Source organism: Prionailurus viverrinus, chromosome A2 (genome assembly GCF_022837055.1).
Source record: "Prionailurus viverrinus isolate Anna chromosome A2, UM_Priviv_1.0, whole genome shotgun sequence".
NCBI classification, from domain to species: domain Eukaryota; kingdom Metazoa; phylum Chordata; class Mammalia; order Carnivora; family Felidae; genus Prionailurus; species Prionailurus viverrinus.
Genome location: NC_062562.1, coordinates 126,251,024 through 126,265,509, shown reverse-complemented (window position 1 = coordinate 126,265,509; position 14,486 = coordinate 126,251,024). Strand labels below are relative to the sequence as shown.

General features: G+C 36.3%; 1 protein-coding gene across 1 annotated transcript in view; it reads left to right on the top strand.

Annotated features, from left to right (window-relative positions):
- The window catches only part of TBX20 (T-box transcription factor 20), a 56,436-nt gene that overhangs the window by 39,384 nt on the left and 2,566 nt on the right, over positions 1-14,486 (top strand). The window lies entirely within an intron of this gene.

Here is a 14,486-nt window from a genome sequence, read left to right as displayed (position 1 = left end):
AGAGCGGAATGGATGTGATGCTCAGTACTCTTTCCAGATGTCCGATAGAAGTATTTCTTTAAAAATCCTCCGCTACCTTTGAATTTTGGATGTAATAGTTATCTTTTTCTTGAGGATTGGTCTAGAGCAAGACTAATGCAGTATACTTTTGTGCAATTAGTTCATGTTTCCTCTCTGTCTTCACTTTCCCCTACTTAGGATATCTGCTGGTATGTGGGCTTTCTTCTAAGCATTTGGGCTAGCTTTGGAAAAAAGAAAACTGTGACAGTCAGTGCTCCTGCAGTCAGGCATTTTGGAAGTGGTTACTTCAGCCTAATAGCTGTTACCCAGATAGCCAACAACGTAAGTTCTCAGATCACTCTCATATCCTATCTTTAGAGAACACCAACAGAATAGATTTAGGCAAAGGAGAGAAATATGTATATTGGGAGGACGGGACTATACTAGCTAAGAAAATAAATAGATTAAACTTCAGCTGAGTTGAATAGAGAATTGGTTATGGCTCATAAAGTTTGCTAATTCCCTTAATCTTTCACGAGTACAACTATCCCTGAGTCTTATGGACACTCTTAAAAGGCACACTCCAGAGTGTCTGTGATGAAGTAAAACTGAAACAGAGTTTTAATGAAGCCTGCTAAAACAAAACAAATCCAAAAAAAACCCTCCTTGGATATTGACGGCAGTGGCATATCAAGATACTTGCAAATAAACATGCTAAAAATAGTAAATGGCAAAAGCTAATAACAATAGTCTCTGCCCTTTGGATCTGCCCCTGCTCCCAGAGACCTTCACTGTTCCCCTGGGGCCCACTTTCTGTCACAGGAGCCACAGAGCAGGCCAGGGCTTCTGCAGTAGGGGAGGACAGAGGACCTCTGTATCACCTCTGCATAGAGGGACAGGCCCCAGGAATATGACGTTGCTCAGAATGAAGAGACAGAAATCAGAGTTAAAAATTGAATTTTATCTCTGAGACTGTTGAGCAACATATGATACTCCAATCTTGTATAAGTGAAAATGACTTTATTTTTAATTATTGGTATATAGTTCATTCTTTCTTAAACACAGAGTAAAACATGAGAAAAATATTTTAAATTGTATTCATACCTGTGTGCCATGACATTTTGCAGTTGAACTTCCAAAAAAACCACCTTAAACCTAGCTTTCTAGGAAGTATGTATTTTGGGGCTGGAAAGATTTGGGGAGCCATCCAATTAATCTGTCATTACACCAACGAAGCGACGAGGGCCCAGAGTCTGCAAGTGATTTGCTCAGGTCACACAGTTAGTTAGTAGATCTGGGGTTAGAACCCAGGGTTCTTTACAACTAATGGACTTTTTCAAAATGGCTGTTTTTAATTTTTCCTTTTTACATATTTAAGGATTCATAAATTGTTAGAGCCATATGAATCTTAGAGATCATCTAATCCAGCCTCCTCGTTCCCTACCACCCCCTCATTTTGTAGAAGGAATCAAAGCCCAGATACAGATGAGGAATCTGATCACACAGCTTCATAGGAAAGAAACAGTTATATGATTTCACTCATATGTGGAATTTAAGAAACACAACAGATGATCTTAGGGGAAGGGAAGGAAAAAGAAGATAAAAACAGGGAGGCAAACTATAAGAGACTCTTAAATATGGAAAACAAACTGAGGGTTGCTGGGAGGTGGGTGGGGGGATGGGCTAAATTTGTGATGGGCATTAAGGAGAGCACTTGTTGGGATGAGCACTGGGTGTTATACATAAGTGATGAATCACTGGGTTCTATTCCTGAAGCCAAGACGACACTTGTATGTTAACTAACTTGAATTTAAGACAGACAAAAAAGTCATCTCCAGTGAGGAGACTTAGTATAAGAGCCTGAATGCATAAAAGGAAAGCGATTTTCTTTGGTGACTGGATTAAAGTCTGCTTTCAAATAAAATCTCTTAGTTGAATAAAGTAAAATAATCTGTTGACAACAACTTCAAAAAGGAAGGGATGGGGGTGCCTGGGTGGCTCAGTCGGTTGAGCGTCCGACTTCGGCTCAGGTCATGACCTCGCGGTTTGTGAGTTCGAGCCCCGCGTCGGGCTCTGTGCTGACAGCTCAGAGCCTGGAGCCTGCTTCAGGTTCTGTGTCTCCCTCTCTCTCTGCCCCTAACCCACTCACATTCTGTCTCTGTCTCTCTCAAAAATAAATATTGAAAAATTAAAAAAAAAAGGGATGGCTTTTAACAGAATTAATTTTTTTCAACTTATAGTTACCACAGAATTCCTTTAACTATCAAGCGGTGTTTCCGTCCTTAAAACGTTAACTCATTTATCCACAGTTTCTAAGAGAAAGCATTTCTTTTATACAGCAGTGTTAAACCGGTGACTCAGGTAGTTAGAGTCGCAGAGTTATTCACAATTGGCATTTAGCTGTGAATTGTCCTCGTTTTTTACCTGCTTGTAATTTTGTATCTGTGTATGAAGGATATTTGTTCCCTGCCTCACAATTTACTAATGTGTATTTAGAGGCTGAGTGATCTGTACTTTGCTTGAGACCTTTCTTCTAGTTGTCACAGCTGTAAGACTTAGAAACTAAGCACAATAGTTTTGGGGGTTTTTTCATTGGTCCAGTTTACTTAAGTTGCTAATGATGATATAAAAACAGAAATGCATATTACCACTGAAAAGAAAAACCAGTAGGATTAAGTGAAATAAATAATAATAAACTGGAGTCTAAAAGCTTTTTAAAAAATTAAAGTTATTTTGTTTTTCCAAAATGGATTGTATTATACATTTCAGTTCTCAAATTAAAATTAACGATTTATAATACATCTTAAATTATATTATGTAAAGTTCTCATTTATTAAGTACTTTGTGGAAGCTACAGATATTGATGATAGATTGTCTTCCAGTAATTTATAACATTATCTGCATAAATCTTTGGGAAAATCTTTGTGACAAGGACTTATTTACAAAGGCTCAGGAAGACGATATAAGCTTGAACAACTTTAAATATTTTATTTCTTAGAGATTAGAATTGATTTTAGTGGACTTGAAATTTTCTCCCTAAACATAGTTTTTTTCCAGGTGTGTATTTAGGAGAGAAAGTTAGAATATAAATTGAAATAATATTTAATTTTCTCCCTGACATGTATAGTGTAAGATGGCTTCAGTGAAGCATGGCAAGTTATAGCTACTGGAAGTCCTAACTTCATCTAAAATGATTATGACTCTGTAACCAGCTTTAGGAACACACAATCTTGATACCCAATAATAACAACAAGAATTTTGTTTTTATCTGTAAACATTTATTGAATGCTTATTATATCCCAGGTACCAATATAAGTTCTCTATGTGTATTAAATCATTGAATCTTAATAATAACCTTAAGAGCTAGACCATATTAATATTCTCATTTTACAGATGAGGAAACTGAGGTGTGGAGAAGTGAAGTAATTTGCCCACAAGCACACAACTAGCAAGTGGCAGAGCTAGGATTCAAGCTAAGCAGGTTCCCACCAAGCATACTTGTAACCACCACATTAGGGCAGTGGTTCTCTAGGTATGGTCTCTGGGTCAGCAGCCATAGCCATCTTCTCAGTGTGTCCTCACATGACTGAAAAGCAGAAAGCCACAGAAAGCCCTACCTCCTAATTCCATCAAATTGGGAGTTAAGATGTCAACAGGTGAATTTTGGGGGGGACACAGACATTCAGTTCTTAATACACACTAAAATTTGAGAACCACTGCCTAGATTAAGTATTATTCTCTCTTTGTTCAAGGGCCAATGGTGCAGTAGTAGAGACAGTCATGCAAGCACATGATTGTGATCAATCTAGAAAGTATAGTAAAAGAAGAATATATTAAATATAGTGGTGGTGCAAAGGAGAATGTGAGGGAAAAAGGAAGGTTTTGCTTTTTGAACCTTGAGAAATTTGCACTCTAGTTTCAGAGGTAGATAATGGGCAGTCAGTTCCAATACTCATAGAGTGTTTTGGTTTTGCTTGTTTGGGGTTTGAACAAACAGTGACTTCAGACAGGTCCAAACATTTTGGCAGGATATCAACATCATCATTGTAGCTACCCTTTATCTTGCCCACCTTCTGGCTATGATAGTATCTCTCACATGTATGTTATTCTTGGGATTGATGGTTACATTATAGTCAAAAGAGATCTTTTAGACATACCTAAAGTAATAATGTATTTCTCTTACCTAGAAAAATAATTTAATGTTAGATTTTTAGAAAGGCTGGTAATGATACTTCAGTAAAGGTACCCATTTTATTTATCTACTAGATCCAAAGGGAGCCTACTAAAGTTACAGTCTCTTTCTTTAGGCTATAAGAGAACTGAGCATTACAAGACACTCATAGCTTGTGATATCTAAATCACTTAACCCATTAGGTGAGTCATCCCTTATTTTTCAGGGTACAGTATTTTAGAAGTCCTTGCAATAGGGCTTCTAGGCCTAAACAGGTTCTTTGCACTTTTCATTCTGCTAGAAACAGGGATTAGACATAAAGAATGGGGGCTGTCTACTCTTTGCAACATCTTCGAAGAGATGGCCCTGATATTGCACCACTGTTTTCAATCACTTAAAAGGCAATAATTCAATTATGGCACCCTTTATATAAGACCTGCCATTGCTTTCATTCACTTCCAGGCCTGACACAAGTAAATCACTTCGATAAAATCCTTTTTTCTTCTCCCTCCTAGAGATGAAAATAAGTAATGATACTAGTGATCTACCAAGGACAAAGTGAATATAATGTTCTTCTTATAGGAAAGCAAGGTATTTTATAAGGCAGTGACTCGTTATGTTATTTGGGAAATGATTTATCAGGTTGTGTATGTGAAAGATGTTTAAGTGATTTTATGCAAGGATATTTTTAGAGAAACAAATACTGCATTTTGTTTCTGAATTTAAATGCTTGGATAGAACAGCTTATATGAATAGGATGGGGAGAGGCATATATCTCAGAGATATACCATCCATAATGGGCCTATTGATGGCCATTCCTTTTAACTACACAAAGAGAAAATGTTTTCTAGGGTATCTGAAGCAAGTTCCTTGGTGAAAATAACCACCTATGTTCATTTTAAATATTAACTGTATGACACATGGCTCAGACTAAAAGGACATCCGCTTGAATGTATGTTATACTTTTAATTTTAAGGATTGCTAAGCTTACTTGACTATTTTCTTAATGACCCAGGTTACCCCAAAAGACAGTAACGCTCTAATATTGTAGTAAAATAAGTCCTTGAGTAAGTGACATCTGCTGTTAAGGTTGTGGGGGTCCAATGTTACCAGAGTGTGGACATATAAAAGCTAAAATATGTGACAGTTGGGAATTGGTTAATTAGGGTCCCTGTCCTGCCAAATTATCCTTTTCTATTAACTTCTGCATTTAATATATTTACTGGTGCCTTTTAGTACATGATAAACTATTTTCATTTCAACAAGTCTAACTCAGAGGATTAAACAAGTCTGTACAAGAGATTTTTAAAAATAGGTCACACTTTTAAACAAGCGATATGGACTCACTTAAGCTTAACATTTTACCTTTTATGATAGGTATAATTTTATAGAACTTCAGATAGGGGCGCCGGGGTGGCTCAGTGGGTTAAGCATCCGACATCGGCTCAGGTCATGATCTCACGGTTTGTGGGTCCGAGCCCCACGTCGGGCTGTGTGCTGACAGCTCAGAGCCTGAAACCTGTTTCAGATTCTGTGTCTTCCTCTCTCTCTGTTCCTCCCCTGGTTGCGCTCTGTCTCTCAAAAATAAATAAAACATTAATTTTTTTTTAAATACTGCAAATAACACTCTAGTCAAGTTCTCTGCTGACTTTAATATTCTGTCAACAAGAAGAATCCTCTAATTTGGATCTCATTGCTCTGAATTAAGATGATTCAGATGGGTAGATAAATTGGAGAAAAATATAATCTAAGAAAACAAAATATTTTACCTGCTTTAGGTATACTTTTATAGGTTACTACGTACCTCCTATGTGCCAGACACCGTTTTGGCCAGTGCAAATACCTTATCATATTTAATCCCCATAGTTACCATTCTTAGCACTAGTCCCTGCTTTATTCTTCCATAGCACTATTATCATTATCTAATGTGCTTCATATTTTTCTTAATGTCTCTCTCTCTCTCTCCTCTTGAGCCTCCTTCCCTGTTAGGGATTTTTATGTTTGCTTACTGCTATAGAATAGTGCCTTGTTCATAATAGGTACTCGATAAATATTTTTTGGCTGGATTAGTGGCCCTGTAAGGCTAGTATTCTTCTCAATTTACAGATGAAGAGAGGTTAAGGAAGTAACAAAACTAGAATGTAAAAATAGTTCTAGGTGGTCCACCTACTCATCTCTCCATTCATCCATTTGATAAATGATTTTAAAGCCCATGACATTTCCAATATACTACTCTCTACCTTCAGTGCATTTACTATATTAAAAAATCAGCATGTTAATGACAATTTTTATCAATTCATTATAGTAAATCTACCAAGTATTGATGTTAGTTCGGCAGTTCTTTGTGTTCATTGGTAGGGTAGTATTTTCATGATATTTTTATAATTTCTATTAATTTTGAGTAAACAATACATATGCCCAAAGTTCAAACGGTACAGAGGAGTATATGGCAAAAAGCATCCATCACATACCACTCCTCTGTTCCTGAACTTGTGTGCCCATTGGAGTCACTTGGGGAGCTTTGACAATTACTGTAGTCTGGGTCCCACCCCAAGAGATTGTGGTTTACTTAGTCTGTGTGTGTGGCCTGGGATTTGGAATTTTCAGAAGATCCCCAGGAGGGACTTTGCTTCTGGTAAAGTAGCAAGTATACTCTCTTGCCTTAAATAACTAAGAAACACACGAAATATATGAAACATTTTTTATGACATTGGACACTAGGCAACAAAAGACAGTAATCCCCAAGGGATGGGAATTAAATGAGGTAAGCCTTATGATGGCACCAGCTTTATAGTCTAAGAGAGTATCTAGGTCATGGCACAAAGATGGAGAATACAGGCAGAGCTTGGCAGATTTCCTGAGGTTAGCAGTAGGAGCTTAGAGTCTGATAAGACTAAAACATTGAGAATCCACAGGATAGATTATAGGATAGGAGAACTGCAGAGATCTTCAGGGGATCCCTTGGGATCCCTCTTGAGTGTTCAGCTGAGATCTGATTAGCATATGCATCTGAGGAAACTACCAGAGGCTGGGAGTAGAAAATCTGAAAAGGCACTGTTGGTGGGAATGCAAACTAGTGCAGCCACTCTGGAAAACAGTGTAGGGGTTCGTCAAAAAAAATGAAAAATAGAATTACCCTACAACTCAGCAATAGCACTACTGGGAATTTACCCAAGGGATACAGGAGTGCTGATTTATAGTGCTGATTATGTACCCCAATGTTTATAGCAGCACTATCAACAATAAATAGCCAGTACTATAAATAGCCAGTTTATAAAAGAGCCTAAATGTCCATCAACTTATGAATGGATAAAGAAGATGTGGTTTATATATACAATAGAATACTACCTGGAAATGAGAAAGAATGAAATCATGCCATTTGCAGCAACATGGATGGAACTGGAGTAGTATTATGCTGAGTGAAATAAGTCAGTCAGAGAGGAAAGATATCATATGTTTTCACTCATATGTGGATCTTGAGAAACTTAAAAGAAGACCATGAGAGAAGGGAAGGGGAAAAAAATAGTTACAGGGAGGGAGGGAGGGAGGGAGGGAGGGAGGGAGGCAAGCCACAGGAGATTCTTAAATACAGAGAGAGAACAAACTGAGGGTGAACGGGGGGGGGGGGGGGGAGGGGGGATAGGGAAAATGGGTGATGGGCATTGAGGAGGGCACTTGTTGGGATGAGCACTGGGTGTTGTATGTAAGCCAATTTGACAATAAATTATATTAAAAAGAAAAAATAAAATACTTGAAAAGATTAGAGGAAACACTGCCTAGTATTTACACAAGGGTGGGAATAGTGCCTGTTCTAGCATCTAACGGGTAGACTAGAAAACCTTGTGATTTGCAGGACATTTGATAGAATTCTCAGAAAGGTTTTGCGTCAGTAGTGAGGAAAATTTAATCCTAGACTAAACAGTGTTCCAGTCTTCCCTCAGATATCTTGAAAGCAAGACCCAAAAGGATCAAATTATTTCCGAGTAACTTAATTATATTCCAGAACAAAACTCAGTAATATTTATAGAAATACAAAAACACCCAGCACCCAACAAGATAAAATTCATAGTCTAGCATCCAATAAAAAATTATCAGAAATGCAAGGAAATATGCAAGGAAAATATGACCAATAATGTGGTTATAAATTTATCAGTTGAAAATAAAACTGACACAAATATTATAATTACTAGACAAAGACATTAAAGCAATTATTATAACTATTTTATATATTCAAAAAACTAAATACAGACATGGAAGATGTCCAAGAGATTCAAATCAAAATTCTAAAGATGAAAACTACAATGTATCTAATGTATAAAATGTATTAATCCCACTGGATGGGATTAATGACACAGTAGACATTGCAGATGAAAAGACTGGTAAACTTGAAGACACAGCAATAGAAACAATCCAAAATTAAATGTAGAGAACAAAGAGAAACTTTTAAAAATGAAGAATATCAGTTAGTTGTGGGAAAACTTTAAGCAGTCTAATATATGCATAATTGGAGGCCCTGAAAGGTAGATGGGAGTTGAGGCATAGGAGAAGAATTATGTTTAAGAAATAATAACCAGAATGTTTCCAAGTTTAATGAGAATTTAATGACAACTGGAAACACCATCCAAAGAAGCCCAACAAACTCAATCTCAAAAACTTGAAGAAGTAACATGAGGGAGGGCACATCATAATCACATTGCTCAGAAGTGTGATGAAGAGATAAAAATTGAAAGCAAGCCAGGGAATTAAAGACGTATTACATTAAAGACATATTACATTAAACATAAGGTGAGAGTAGATTTCTTGTCAGACAACAAAGTAAATGAGATGGTAGAGCACCATTTTTGACGTATGTGTCAACCTAGAATTTTACACTCTGCAAAAATAACTTAAAAAAAAATAAAATGAAGACATTTTTCAGGTATACAAAACCTGAAAGAATTCACCATCATCAAACTGTACTACAGATATGTTAAAATAAGTTCTTCAGGTAGAAGGAAGATTAGGTGTCAATCTGGATCAATACAGAGAAATGAAGAGCAGTGGGAATGGTAACTATAAGGATAAGTAGATCAATTTTTCCCATATTATTTATATCTTTTAAAAAATAACTGTTTAGGGGCGCCTGGGTGGCGCAGTCGGTTAAGCGTCCAACTTCAGCCAGGTCACGATCTCGCGGTCCGTGAGTTCGAGCCCCGCGTCAGGCTCTGGGCTGATGGCTCGGAGCCTGGAGCCTGTTTCCGATTCTGTGTCAGGCTCTGGGCTGATGGCTCGGAGCCTGGAGCCTGTTTCCAATTCTGTGCCTCCCTCTCTCTCTGCCCCTCCCCTGTTCATGCTCTGTCTCTCTCTGTCCCAAAAATAAAAAAATAAAAAAATAAAATAACTGTTTAAATTAACCATAATAATATAATGTAGGATTTATGTAAAAGTAAAAGGTTTGACAAGAATGGCACAAAAGATGGAGAAATGGAAATATATTATTGTAAGTCTTACAGTGTACTTCAAGTTGCCTAGAAGATTATAGTAAAAAAATATTTACTATAAGTACTAAATAAACCACTAAAATAACAAAAGTAAGTTATAGCTAATAAACCAACAAAGGAGATGAAATGAAATAATAAGAAACAACCTAAAAGAAGGCAAAAAAAAAAAAAAAAGGAAAAGGTAAATAGCATATGAGAAGGTAGGATGCAAATAGGTGATAAAGATAACAGACTTCAACCTAAACATATTTATAATCACATTAAATATAAATGCACTAAATACCTCAATTAAAAGGGAGAGATTGTCAGTTTGGATTAAAAAGCAAAATCCAAATATATGCTGCCATATAAAAAATGTGCTTTATATATAAAGACACAAGTTGAAAGTAAAGCAATGGAAAGAATATACCTATATTAACACCAATCAAAAGAAAACTGGAGTGACTACATCAGTATCACAGATTTCAGAGCAAAGAATTTACCGTGGATAAATTAGATCATTTCATACTGATGTAGGCATACCACATTTTATCGCATGTCACTTTATTGTGATTTGTGAATACTGCATTTTTTGCAAGTTGAAGATTTCAAGACTTCAGTGGAGGAAGTAATTGCTAATGTGGTGGAAATAGCAAGAGGACTAGATTTAGAAGTGGAGCCTGAGGATATGACTGAATTGCTGCAATCTCATGATAAAACTTTAACAGATGAGAGGTGCTTCTTATGAATGATCAGAGAAAGTGGTTTCTTGAAATGGAATTTACTTCTGCTGAAGATGCTGTGAAGATTGTTGAAATGACAACAAAGGATTCAGAATATTATAAACTTAGTTGATGAAGCATCAGTAAGGGTTTGAGAGTATTGATTCCAATTTTGAAATAAATTCCACCGTGGGTAAAATGCTATCAAATAGCATCACATGCTACAGAGAAATCATTTGTGAAAGGAGGAGTCAATCTATGTGGCAAACTTCACTGTTGCCTTATTTTAAGAAATTGTCATAATCATGCCAACCTTTAGCAACCACCACCCTGAAAAGCAAAAAGATTGGCTTGCTGAAAGCTCAGATGATGGTTAGCATTTTTAAAAAATGAAATATTTTTTAGTTAAGGTATATATATTATTTTCTTTAGACATAATGCTATTGCACACTTGATAGACTACAGTGTAGTGTAAACATAACTTTTATATGCACTAGGAAACCAAAAAATTCATTTGACTTTATTGCAGTATTTGCCTTATTGTGGGTGTTCTGGAACTGAGTCTACAGCATCTCTGAGGTACGCCTGTAAAGGTTTTAATTCATGGGGAAAACATGCAATCCTACATATTTATGTGTCTAAGAGACCTTCAAAGTATGGTACATGAAGCAAAACTGATAGAATTGTAAGGAGAAATAGAATAATACACAATTATAGTTGTAGATTTCACTGTCCCTCTTTCAAAAACTGGTAGAATGAGTAGACAGAAAATAGGTAGAGATACAGAAGATTTGAGTAATTTTGTTAACCACCTTGACCCAAGTGACATTTATAAAATGCTCCATTCTCTATCAGCAGAATATACTTTCTTTTCAAGTGCACACAGAGCATTTACTAAGATAGGCCATACTCTGTGCCACAAAAAGAGGGTCCCAATAAATTTAAAGGCATTCAAGTCACCATACAAAGTATGTTCTCTGACCACAATGGAATTTTATTAGAAAGCAATAGCAGAAAGATAACTAGAAGATTCCCAAACATTTGGAAACTAAATAACATATGTCTAAATAACCCAAGGATCATGGGAGATATCAAAAAGGAAATTAGAAAATATCTTGAGCTGGGCCTCCTGGGTGGCTCAGTCGGTTAAGTGTTTGAGTTGGGCTCAGGTCATGATCTCGCACCTTGGGAGTTTGAGCTGCACGTTGTACATGCTCTGTGCTGACAGCTTAGAGCCTAGAGCCTGCTTCAAATTCTGTGTCTCCCTCTCTCTCTCTCTGCCCGCGCTCCCCACGTCCCTGCTTAGGCTTTCTCTCTCACTCTCTAAAATAAACATATTTAAAAATTTAAAAAAAAAAAAAAGAAAATGTCTTGAAATGAATGAAAATGAAAATACAGCCCACAAAACCTTGTAGGATGCCGCTAAAACAGGAAAGTTATAGGCTACATTCCCACTTTAGAAGTGAACAAAGGTCTCAAATCAATGACTTCAGCTTCCATCTCAAGGAACTAGGAAAAGAAGAGAAAATTGAACCCAAAGTAAGTGGAAGACAGGAAATAATAAATATCAGAATAGAAATAAGTGAAATAGAAAACAGGAAAACAATAGAGAAAATCAGTGAGACCAAAAGCAAAGAAGATTAATAAAACTGATGATCCTGGAGCCAAACTGATTAGGAAACAAAGGGAGAAAACACAAATTACCATTGTCAGGAATAAGAGGAGTAACATCACTACAGATTCTACAGATACCAGAAGGAAGGATAAAAAAAGCAATATTATGAACACTTATAAGTTCAATAATTTAGATGAGATGGACAAATTCTTTGAAGACAAAAACTACCAAAACTCATTCAAGAAGAAACAGATAGAGATGTGAAAGCATATGTCCTTTTTAAAAAAAAAAGTACACATGAATATGGATAGCAGTTTCATGTGTAATGGTCAGTGATTGGAAACAAGGCAAATATAGATCAAAAGGTGAATAGGTAAACTATAGTATACACTATGGCTTGGAAAACAGAATGCTACTCAGAATAAGAACGAACCATTGATATATGCTCCAAAATGACGAATCTCAAAGTAATTATGTTGAGTGGAAAGAAGCCAGATAAAAAAAGAAACATGAGATATGATTTCATTTTATATGATTTTAGAAAATGCAAACTAATCTGTAGGGACAGAAGTCATATTAGTGGTTTCCTTGGCAAAACTTGTTGGGATGGGGACCAGGGAGCATGAAGGGCATAAGGAAACTTTTGTAGGTGTTAGGTAGTTTATCTTGTAGTAGTGGTATCATGGTCACATCAGCCCGAAGTGGTCAAATTGTACACTTTAAATATGTGCCACTTGTTGTATATTAATTATAGCTCAATGTAATTTTTCTTTTTTAAGAGCTCCATGTGTGTCTCAAATGGATTTGTGACAAGTTTGAAAATCAAGACAAAGTTGGGAATCATTTCTCCAGTCCCTCAGGTCCCTGGTTCCACCCTACAGAGATGACCTATTCTAGGCAGTTTCCTGTTCTGAAACTGGAACATTTTGGAAATATTATTTCCATATATTATGTATATATAGGCATATGCAAACATATATATTCCCTGTTTTAAATTCACAAATGGTGGGGTGCCTGGGTGGCTCAGTCGATGAAGCATCCAACTCTTAATTTAGGCTCAGGTCATGATCTCATGGTTCATGGGTTTGAGCCCCACATCGGGGTCCATGCTGGCAGTGTGGAGCCTGCTTGGGATTCTCTCTCACTCTCTCTCTTTGTCCCTCCCCTGCTCATGCATGCTGTCTCTCACTGATTCTCTCTCAAAATAAATAAATAAATTTAAAAAAATTAAATTCACAAATGGTAGCATACTTTATACATTTTTTCTGTAGTTAACTTTTTCACTTACTATATCTTGGAGTTCATTCCATTGCAATAAATATGGAATGGTTTCACTTTTTAAAATATATGTGAATCTATTGGGTATAGATCCCAGTCATTGTGACTGCCTGAGGTTGGTACTATATGCTTATTTTAAAACTTTTTGGAAACCAAGATGTAACTGGATAGTTGCTAGAATTAACTTTTCTTGTAGGCTTGCTTTTAAATCCTCATTTGCAAGCTACCTAATATGACAAAACGCTTTCATGAAACTCTGAGAATAGAAGTTTTTTAGAAGGCCAAATTCACTATAAGTCAATATTTTTTTTAGCAGTAAAGTCTGTATATCTATGTGAAATGTTGACAAGTACTACATTTTGAAAGTTATTATGACATTCTATTTGCTTTCCTTGTCCCCTCAATGTGAAATTTGGTGTTTGATTTGTTCTTAATTCAACACAATTTCTTCAATTTTCTAATTCTTTTTTTGTCCTTTGATGGTTAATGCAGGGTCTTTAGGCTACAGCTATTCTGGAGTTGTATACTGTGTAAGCTACCTGTTATGAACTTCCATTTCCGGCGAAAAATTCTTTGGCTAAATTCTTTTTTTATTTAAAAAATTTTTTAATGTTTGTTTATTTTTGAGAGAGAGAGAGAGAGAGAGACAGAGCATGAGCAGGGGAGGGGCAAAGAGAGAGGGAGACCTAGAATCTGAAGCAGGCTCCAGGCTCTGAGCTGTTAGCACAGAGCCCAACATGACACTCGAACTCATGAACTGCTAGATCATGACCTGAGCTGAAGTCAATGCTCAACCGACTGAGCCACCCAGGAGCCCCTCTTTGGCTAAATTCTTGCTGACTTTTTTTTTTTAACAGCAGCAAGTGCAGCAAGTCAAATGGGTCAATACCAAAATAATTCTTGCTTTTAAAATTAATTGCATTCTTTAGTTGATAGACTATGTTTCAACAGGAAAACTACTTTCAAAGTCAGTGGACCAATTTACTTGGGGGCCTCAATTTCCTAATGGCCATTTTATGTGTCCTTCACAGATTTTCTATAATTTTCCATCTTAAAGAAACAGGAATCTCAAATAGTCCATTATCCAAACTACCCATATTGTCATATAATCTATGTACTTACTAGATTTATTAGTGAGTATTGAGTCTTTTGATGACTAAAGATATTCTGAACTTCTGGCCAGCATTTCATCAGATGTTGAATAAGTGCAGCTCATATCAGTTAGGTATTTGTTTTATATT